The sequence below is a fragment of the Ricinus communis genome, chromosome 1, assembly GCF_019578655.1.
Source record: "Ricinus communis isolate WT05 ecotype wild-type chromosome 1, ASM1957865v1, whole genome shotgun sequence".
NCBI classification, from domain to species: Eukaryota; Viridiplantae; Streptophyta; class Magnoliopsida; order Malpighiales; family Euphorbiaceae; genus Ricinus; species Ricinus communis.
This window is the reverse complement of record NC_063256.1, coordinates 26,678,464-26,688,721: the sequence shown is the minus strand read 5'-3', so window position 1 is coordinate 26,688,721 and position 10,258 is coordinate 26,678,464. Positions and strand designations below refer to the sequence as shown.

General features: G+C 41.8%; 1 non-coding gene across 1 annotated transcript; it reads left to right on the top strand.

Moving 5' to 3' along the window:
- The first annotated feature begins 8,835 nt into the window (after nt 1–8,835).
- LOC112536005 lies at nt 8,836–8,942 on the top strand. Its single transcript, XR_003080072.1, has one exon. It is a non-coding gene; the product is annotated as a small nucleolar RNA R71 (small nucleolar RNA).
- The last annotated feature ends 1,316 nt before the right edge of the window (nt 8,943–10,258 follow it).

Sequence of the window (10,258 nt, the reverse complement as noted above, 5' to 3'; positions counted from 1 at the left end):
AATTCAGCACGGGAGTCGGTGGCCGTGCTCAACCCTCGGGGTGCTTGTTCTCGCCCAATTTGATGGATTTTGCTCCGTAATCACACGTATTTCCCTCGATTCACTGATGGTGTCCTTTGAAAATGACTCGAAATGAAAAGGAAACAAAAGAGCGGTGATTCTAGCATAAAGCGGGATAATCATGCATAAAAATGTGAACAATCGGGCATGAAAACATGTGTAGTATGATGCTTATCAAATTACCCCATGCTTAAACTTTTGCTTGTCCTCAAGCAATTTACAACTCACTCCTCAAAAGATATCAAATAACTCAATCAATCGCATTGCAGGAGGTTAGCTCAAAATAAATTTCAAAACTCCGTAAAGATTTTTCCCAAAATCCCCAAATCACTAAATCCTTAAGAGAAAGAGCAAACTTAATAAAGTTGCTAAAGTTAAAATGATAAACCATCTAAATTAAGAAATTGAGAATCATGCCTCACAAGATATCACTCAAAACACACAAGTGTATATAGGTGAAAAAAGATCGCCAAGCTCTCAACGCAAAAATACAGAAAAAGTGCTTACCATAGGCTTGCTTATGGATTCAATCTCCACTACTACGAAATAATCAATAATCATGATCAAAGGGTCTTGAGCCAGGTTCTAATGGGGTTAAGGTAAGGTACGTATAAATATGGAAAGTAGGCTACAAGTTGCTGGAAGTTAAGCAAGTAAAGCAAGAAAGTAATGAAGGATCAAGTGCTGTACCAAAATGAACACTAAGTTGCTCTAAAAATAAGATGATGCTTGAAATGAACTAAATTAATACTTTCTACTTTTTTTTTTCAATATAAATATATATACTATGTATATATATTACAACAGCTTATGTAGGAGTTGTTGGTTATTGACACATACAATAATTGAAGGGAGCATCTATGAAAAATCTAGTAACTTAGTGAAATATATGAATGTAGATTGATCCAAAGTAAAATGCAGCATAACTTATATAATTTCCAGCAACAATGGTAGAAAGAATGGTCAAATGAATAGAAATGATAAGATGAGTGTCACTGTTATTATTGTCACGAAAGGAATGGCTAAGGCTCAAAATTGGTTCACTAAGGGAAAAATAGGGTTAGGCTTTTTGGCCAAATTGTGTAAATCCTAAGTGCCCAAATCATCTCACGATCATTGACAATTCATGTAATTTCAACAGATATCGTAAAGCAAGTTCTAGAAACAGAGATTCTGTAAAATGCTCACTAATGAAAGAAAAGGGAGCATAATAGTGATGCACCAATTGGCTCAAAATCTCACCATTTGAGTGATTTAAAATTGCATGAATTCTCAACCCAAAGTTTAAACAGTCAATCACAATAATAAGCAGCAATATTAACAGTGTTCTATATCTATGATAAAGTAATATGGAAGAATTAAGGAAAAATACTAGTTTTACCTGGCTGGATTGTAGTTGAGAGATTTATTCATTGCCTTCTTCCGAACAAGGTTCGATAAAAGCTATAAGGGAATCCATTCAAAGGAGAAAAAAAAAGTCATCAACTACTTAATTAAAACAAAACTCAAGATAGGCAAAACATCGGTAGGTCCCTACCCCACATTTTAGTATAACACTGTCCACAGTGTTAGAGAGATTTAGACTGAGGAAGCATATGATTCACACATTATGGTTATGGAAGATCATGCTGATTTTTTTTTTTTCTAAAAAAAGGCATAGTGTTCTACTTAACATAAACAATCAAGTGCAAGGAAATAACATAAAAGTAAACAAGCTACAAGCAAGAAAGTAAAAGGAGATAACAAATTGAAAGAAAATAAATAAAATAAAATAAAAATAAAATAAAATAAAATAAAATAAATAAAATAAAATAAAATAAAGAAAAGGATGGAGGAAAATATCACAATTTTTTTTCCGCTAGAGTCTGTTGTGATGTATCCTCACTGGTTGGATCTCTGGAAGTTGGGCGGGGAAGTTTCTTGAGCGGTGGTTGCGGTGGTGGATCAGTCATGAAGCATGTCGCCAAATCGAACTCCATATCATCAATGAGCCGTTGATTTTGTGCTCCGACCTCTTGCATCTTTTGAATCGCACTACTATGAAGTCTCATACGGGTGGCCTGTCTTTCTAAACCACTCGGGAGCTGTTGAAGTGTCGCATTCAAACGCCCAACTGTGCCTTCGTTTCTTCTTGAAACCGTACAAACTCGATTATCTGCTGCTGCGTAGATCGCAGACTCGATCTGAGCAGTCGGCCAGCATTGATCTGGACGTTTCGATGGCTCTCACCGAATGAGAGGATGAGGCTCCGGATGAAGGCATAAACACTCTAGGCCGGGTTAGGAATCCTAACATCCGGAATCCCGGTAGGCGGATGTTGGGCTCCTCTAGCCGTTGCCTCTCTAGCTTCCCGACTATTGTGCTCACGAGCCTATATTCAATACCATGTGGATGTCTAGTGGCCGTGATCATCGCATGTTGATCATTTGTCCGATCCCTAGTGGTGTCATGTCACCAATATTTGAAAGCTCAAGGCAGACGATGCGTCCAATACATCTAGTCTCTTAGCTAACCTAGTCACATACGGACCGAAACAACAATGCATCTTCTTCCGGGCGTCTACTATAAATGAGCGGACTTGGCGAGCCAATAAATATCCCAAGTCTAGCTTCTTCCCAGATGTTGCATAGCCCGGAGAATAAAGACATCGATCTGTGTGGCGCCCCTTAAACTGTCCCCTCGGCCTGTAATGGTAGTAGGGTATGAATGTAGCGGAGATGGTCCGGTAGGCTAGATGCCTTAGACCTGCTTGGGTAGTATGTTTCCGGCCTCATTACCAATGAATCCCACATGGCGTCATATGAAATTGGGTGGATGTAGAGACAACCCTGATACTCCTCCCCCGAGATGTCTTGTTCAGTCCATAATCCCAAATGCATTCCAAATTGTGGGACCGACATCGAGAACTCCCTTCCCCCAAGCCTAAAATAAATTGCATGAGGCTAATGCCAGTTTGTGATCTGTTGCTGCAGGAAGAAGGTGCTGAGGAACTCGATCATAAGCTCACGGTAGGTTGGCTCAATGATGTCAAAGAATCTCGCATATGGCAGAGTCTCGATCAGTGTGTGCACATCTTGAGCCAATCCCACTCTCTCTAGGGATGTGAAGTCTATGCAACGGCCCGCCATCACTTGCTTCCATCTCATGACTTGGAATCTACTTTCATTGTCTGCATTAGGGAATGTCCACAATGGATGATGGCCAGGTGTGGATGGATTCTGACAGTGCTCTCCGAGGTCGGACTATTTGCCGTGGTGGTGGAGGTGGAAGTCTTTGGTCTTGGTTACGGTCTTTGTGGAGGAAGACGTTCCTTCACCGCGCGATCGCTTCTTTGGTAGCGGCAGCGTTTGATTGCTTTCTACGAGATTTATCGCGGTCCGTCATATCACCTAAGTTCGCTTAGGAAAGTGAGAAGGGTGAGATAAGGGTATAAGAACAACACCTTTGAGCTAAGAAAAACAAAAGGGAAGCAAAATTTTCGGAGGCCTCCACTTCTTATAGGCACGGTTTCAGCACGGGTGAGGGTAAGGCCGTCTTGATCGGCCGCAGCTAGGACTCGGCCCGTCGATCCTTTAGCCTTCTTTGGATGCTCCTTAGCACGGGCATTATGCGGTAGTGCTTATCGGGCGGCTGTTAGGGGTTGTGTCCCGTCGCCTTGAAGCCGTGACAATTACTCTTTATCCTTCAACACGGTCTTGACTCTGCCTGGTGATACAGCCTGTGATGGCCACAGAAACCGTGGTGAAACGGAGTGTTTCTGGGTTTGCCTTTTCCCGACTCGAGTCTTGCCTTGATCACCTATAATTAACACATATGCATGTAATTAGATCATTAAACAAGTAGATATGGTCAAACGGAAGAGTTTGTCCTCTTCGATTCTATAAGTCCGAAAATTAAAATTAACCTAATTATTTTTAAGCAACTATAATAAAGTCAAATGAAAATAATGAAACAATCACAACTAATTAAAAACATGAAAGTATAATCCAAGTCGAATGTACAGAAGTGCTTATTTGCAGAGTCTTAAGCGTGACTCATTCGAATCACCCTTTCTGTGCATACAAAGCCAGGTCAACTCGTTGCTCACTATCCAACGAGTTACAATGATATCGCTTTAGCCGATGGCCGTTCACTTTGAAGTTCCCCTTCTCTGGATGATACAACTCTACCACTCCATATGGAAAGACTTGTCCGATCTGAAATGGTCCAGACCAACGAGTCTGTAGCTTTCCGGGAAACAGACAAAGGCGAGAGTTGTAAAGCAACACTCGATCCCCAACATGAAATTCCTTAGGCTCACGAATCCTTTGATCATGCCATTTCTTAGTCCTTGCTTTGTAAGTTGAGGAGTTTTCGTATGCCTGCTGGCGCCACTCATCTAGCTCACTCAACTGCCATTGTCGCTCCTTACCTGCAGAATCAATATCAAAGTTACAAGTTCTAAGGGCCCAAAGTGCCCTATGCTCTAACTCAACAAGCAAATGACATGACTTTCCATAAATAAGGCGACAGGGCGTAAAACCTATAGATGTCCTAAAAGCAGTCCTAAACGCCCATAATGCATCATCTAACTTAAGAGTCCAGTCCTTCCTACTGGTACTAACGGTTCTCTCTAAAATACGTTTAATACCCCTATTAGTTACCTCAACCTGCCCACTAGTCTAGGGGTGATAGGGAGTAGAGAACCGATGAGTAACTCCGTATCGCTTAAGTACTTTCTCTAATTGGGTGTTGCAGAAATGTGTTCCTCTATCACTAATAAGGGCCCTAGGTATGCCAAACCTAGCAAACAATCGCTTAAGGAACCTGCAGACAACCCTAGCATCATCAGTGGCTCTGGCTGAGCTTGAGCCCTTAGAGAAATATTCAACGGCAGCAGTTGTACTTATTACCATACGAAGAGGGAAAGGGTCCCATGAAGTCGATGCCCCAGACATCAAAAATCTCAACGACTTGCACACTGGTTTGGGGCATCTCATCACGAGAAGAGATATTACCTGCGCGCTAGCAAGGGTCACAAACCTTAACAAATTTCCGTGCATCTTGGAAGAGCGTTGGCCAATAGAATCCTGCCTCTAGCACCTTCCTTGCAGTATGGTTTGCTGCTTGATGACCTCCATTGGGTCCCTCATGGCATTGCTTCAATAATTGGAGAGTCTCCTCGCCATATACACAATGAATCACGATGCACATACTTTAAACAAAAGGGATCTTCCCAAATATAGTATTTCAAATCGTGAAGAATTTCTTCTTTTCGACACGTCGTCATACCCTTTGGTAGAACCCTAGCAACCAAATAGTTAGCATAATCAGAAAACCAGGGAGTATCAGTGTATACCTGAGTGACATACAAATGTTCTTCTAGAAATCGATCATCTATGGTCGTCTCATCAAGTGCATCTAAGTGAGGATTTTCCAATCTCGATAAATGGTCCATTTGCCGATTCTCGCGCCCTTCTTATCCTTGATCTCGACGTCAAATTCCCAGAATAAAAGAATCCAAGATCAATCTCGGTTTCGCATCATTTTCAGGAATAAGTACCTCAATCTTGAGTGGTCCGTGAAGACAATGGTTTTGGAGAGAACGCAGTATGATCTAAACTTGTCGAAGGCGTAAACAACCGCCAATAACTCCTTCTTTATGGTGGTGTAGTGTTCACAGGCTCCTGTCAAGGTCTTGCTAGCGTAGTAAATGGGTTGAAACTTCTTTTCAATTCTCTGTCCAAGCCACGGCTCAACTGCATAATCACTAGCATCGCACATCGGTTTAAAAGGCAGCCCCCAATCGGGAGAAACCATGATTCAAATTTTGTAGTTAAGTTTCTTAAGTAACTCAAAAGTCGCCACGCATGCATCATCAAAAATAAAAGGTACATCCTTAACTAACAATTAAGTGAGGGCCTAGCAATCTTAGAATAATCTCTAATAAATCTCCTATAAAACCCTGCATGGCCTGAGAAAACTCCTAATGACCTTAGCGAACTAGGAGGTAGCTTAGATATTACTTCTACCTTAGCTCTATCCACCTCCATCCCGACAGAGATCTTATGCCCTAAAACAATCCCCTCTACCATGAAATGACATTTTTCCAGTTTAGTACCAAGTTAGCCTCAATACATCTAGCTAACATGCGCTCGGGTTTGCCAAACAAAGAGAGAAAGAATTACCAAAAATAGAGAAGTCATCCATAAATACCTCCATAGACTCCTCAATCATGTCCTCAAAATAGCCATCATGCACCGCTGAAATGTAGCCGGTGCATTGCGATCCGAATGGCATCCGTCTATAAGCAAACGTCCCATAAGGGCAGGTGAAGGTAGTCTTCTCTTGGTCCTCAGGTGCAGTAGGAATCTGAAAGTAACCTGAAAAGCCATCAAGAAAACAATAAAACATGTGACCTGCTAAACGTTCAATCATCTTATCAATGAAAGGAAGAGGAAAGTGGTCCTTTCGAGTTGCATCATTAAGCCTATGGTAATCAATGCAAACTCGGAAGCCTGTTACCGTCCGAGTCGGGATCAGCTCATCCTTCTCATTCCTTACCACTGTGATGCCTCCTTTCTTGGGTACAACCTGCACAAGACTAACCCACGAACTGTCAGAAATGGGATATATCAAACCTGCATCAAGAAGTTTAATTACCTCCTTCTTTACCACTTCTTTCATGTTCGGATTGAGTCGTCTTTGAAATTTGGGCAATACCGGCTGGCTTGTCCCCAATGAAATCTTATGAGAGCAGAAACTTGGATTTATGCCCGGGATATCGGCTATATTGAAAGCAAAGGCCTTCTTGTACTTCCTTAGAACTTCCAACAGCATGGCTTGTTCTTCAGGAGTTAGATCGGCTGCTATGATTACTGGTAAGCGCTTCTCTTCATCCAGGAAGGCATAAACCAAGTGGCTCGGTAACTCCTTCAGTTCTAAAACTGGTGGGTCCTCGAATGAAGTCTTTACTTTCCGCACCCTAGACCTGTCAAGAAAAATATAGGGATCAGTTGACAAGCTCGGCTCAGAAGCCAATAAAACAGCGAGTTGCTCCAACACTTGCTCGTTGGACAACTCCTCCTCATCCTCAGCTAATGCTACTTGCAAAGGGTCAGAACATAAAATTTCTTGTAAATGGGACTCAACCACATCATCAATCACATCAATAGAACATACAGTATTATCATAGTCCAGTGACTGTCTCATGGAAGTGGCCAGGTCAAAGGTAATGGTCTCATCATTAACTCTAAGCTTAAGCTTTCCATCGCTTACATCGATAACAGCCCTCGATGTAGCTAGGAAAGGCCTACCCAGGATAAGAGGTACAGTGCTATCACCCTCCATGTCCATTACCACAAAATCTACAGGAAAGATAAATTTATCTACCTTTACAAGTACATCTTCAACAATACCTCTAGGAATTTTAGCGATCCTATCGCTAATTGAACACTCATCCTAGTAGGCTTTGGCTCATGCAACCCTAATTTGGCAAATAAACTAGTGGGCATTAAGTTAATACTGGCTCCTAAATCAGCCAATGCACCACTAATTGATAAATCACCAATCATACAAGGGATAGTAAAACTCCCTGGATCTCGTCGCTTGAGTGGCAGTTTGTTCTGGAGAATAGCTGAACACTCCTCATTAAGCACCACCTGACCAAGATCCTCCAACTTCCTCTTGTTGCTCAAAATCTCCTTTAAGAACTTGGCGTATTTCGGCATCTGTGAAATTGCCTCAACAAAAGGTAAGTTAATTTTCAAATTTGTTTAAATAAGTCAAGAAACTTACTGTATTGCTTGTCCACCATATCTGTCTCGACCTTGCGGGATATGGTAAGTGATGCTCCCTTGAAGTCTTTACTGTCTTCTTTCTTTCTCTCATTCTCTACCATCTCAAGGTCTGGTCCTTCCTTAGGCCGGCTCGACCGCACGATTGTATTATCCTTATCGGCCTAAAGGCGAAGAACCAATCAAATTCTTACGAGCATAAGGTGATAGCTTTGCAATGCTCCCTCGGGTTTGACTCTGTAGTGCTAGGGAGCGATCCCGAAGGTCTCTCCGAAAGCATCTTAGAAATTTGGCCAATTTGAGTCTCAAGTTCTGAATCGAAGTGCTTTGATTCCTAAGTGCACTATCGGTCTACTGGAATCTTGTTTCCGTAGATGTCACAAACTTCATCATGAGCTCCTCTAAATTTGACTTCTTTTCTTGGGAGGAGGAGCTTGTGCAGCCCAGTGGTTTATTCTTGTCATTGATGAAGTCTTTGGAAACTGGCGGACCACGGGCATTATTGTTCCTCCAACTGAAATTGGGGTGATTCGCCATCCAGGGTTGTATGTATTCTTTGTAGGGTTATTCTGTCATCTTGGGGCATTCCCCATATAATCAACTGTTCAACATCGGAAGATATAGTAGAATTAGATGGAAAACTAATAGAAGATGAAGCAAACATACCTCATGATCAGTTCACCTTGTAATGCGGGCCACCACAAAACTTCATGACCAACGTTCATTGCGTGTGCATCTGGAGTTGGTCGATCTTCTTGGCTAGAAGCTCCACTTGAGCGCCAAGGTCACTGTAGAGTCCACTTGGTTGACCACTCCTTGTCTTCCTGGTCGGCTCCTAGAGGATTGCCATTGATAGTTGTTCATGGCCATTTCCTCTATCAAGTTCTGAGCTTGCTCGGGCGTCTTACTGTTTAGCGCCCCACCTGCTGCAACATCCACCATCTGCCTCGTTGCGAGGTTCAACCCGTTGTAGAAGGTCTGAACCTGCATCCACACTGGCAATCCGTGATGTGGGCAGCATCTCAAAAGATCTTTAAATCTCTCCCATGCATCGTACATGCTTTCATCATCAAACTGCACAAAAGAAGATATGTCATTTCTAAGTTTAGCAGTTTTAGCGGGAGGAAAATACTTAAATAAAAATTTTTTAGCCAACGCCTTCCAGGTAGTGATCGTCTGTTGTGGAAGAGATTGCAACCATCTCTTTGCTCTGTCCCTCAAGGAAAATGGAAACAATCTCAGCCGAATGGCATCATCGGTTGTTCCATTTATTTTGAATGTGTCACAAATCTCCAAAAAGTTGGAGATATGTGCATTGGGATCCTCGCTGGGCAATCCTCCAAACTGCACGCTTTGTTGGATCATCTGGATAACATTGGCCTTTATCTCAAAATTGTTGGCCGCTACAGCAGGTCTGACTATACTAGTTTTCGTCCCATCCAAAGATGGTCGAGCAAACTCGTACATCGTCCTCTGATCCTCATCGGCGTGGGGGTCATGGTTTTCCATCGTGTCTAGTCTATCCACAGGTACCTCAACCTCAATCTCCTCCTCTTCTAATTGCAACCTCTTCCTTAAGAGTCTGAGGGATCGTTCTGGATCAGATAGAGGCTCTATAAGATTCGAGTTTGAGCTCCTGGTCATAAACTACCTGAAACCGAAAGTCCACACAACCACCGATCAATAAAAATAATATAATAAAAAATAATAATAAAATTAAAGAATAAATGAATAAGACAAATAATGACTAAATTAACATAAAAATAATTCACTCTAGTTCACCGTTACAGCTCCCCGACAACGGCGCCAAAAACTTGATGAGCTCTTTATGCAACCTACACCTAAGGCGGTGAACCTACTGAGTGCAGCCTAGCACTTGGTAGTGTCAAGGTCGTATCCTCGGAGATCGGGTGAACCTAGAGTTACTACTGCTTGCTATGTTATCTGAATGCGAAATAGGGTGTGAAAGTTCTAACATACCGGTAATGGTTATGAGTGCAATTAAGTAAATGAAGGACAACAATGGATAATTAAAAGACAATTGTAAAGAGAGAAATAATCCAAAAGGGAGCCTAAGTGATGGAATTCTAAAGATGAATTTTATGGATTGCCGATCTTGCTTACCCGTGCCTAAATCCCTGAATTGAATCCCGGTTCCTCTCTCGAGCTTACTGGGATTCCTAAACCCTGCACTAACCTAATGGAATCTCTTCCTATCGGATTACTACAAATTAGCATTAAGTATGATTTAAGACTATTAAGAGTTGTTAGTTCTTAATCCGTGAGTAAATCAACCTCATCTCTAAGTGTTAACTACTAGTCCTTACTATTCAAAATCCAGTTGTAACAAGCATTTCTCAATGTCAAGAAACAACCTAATAAACAATTAATCCAACGTCTCAAATTAACCGCATCAAACTTTT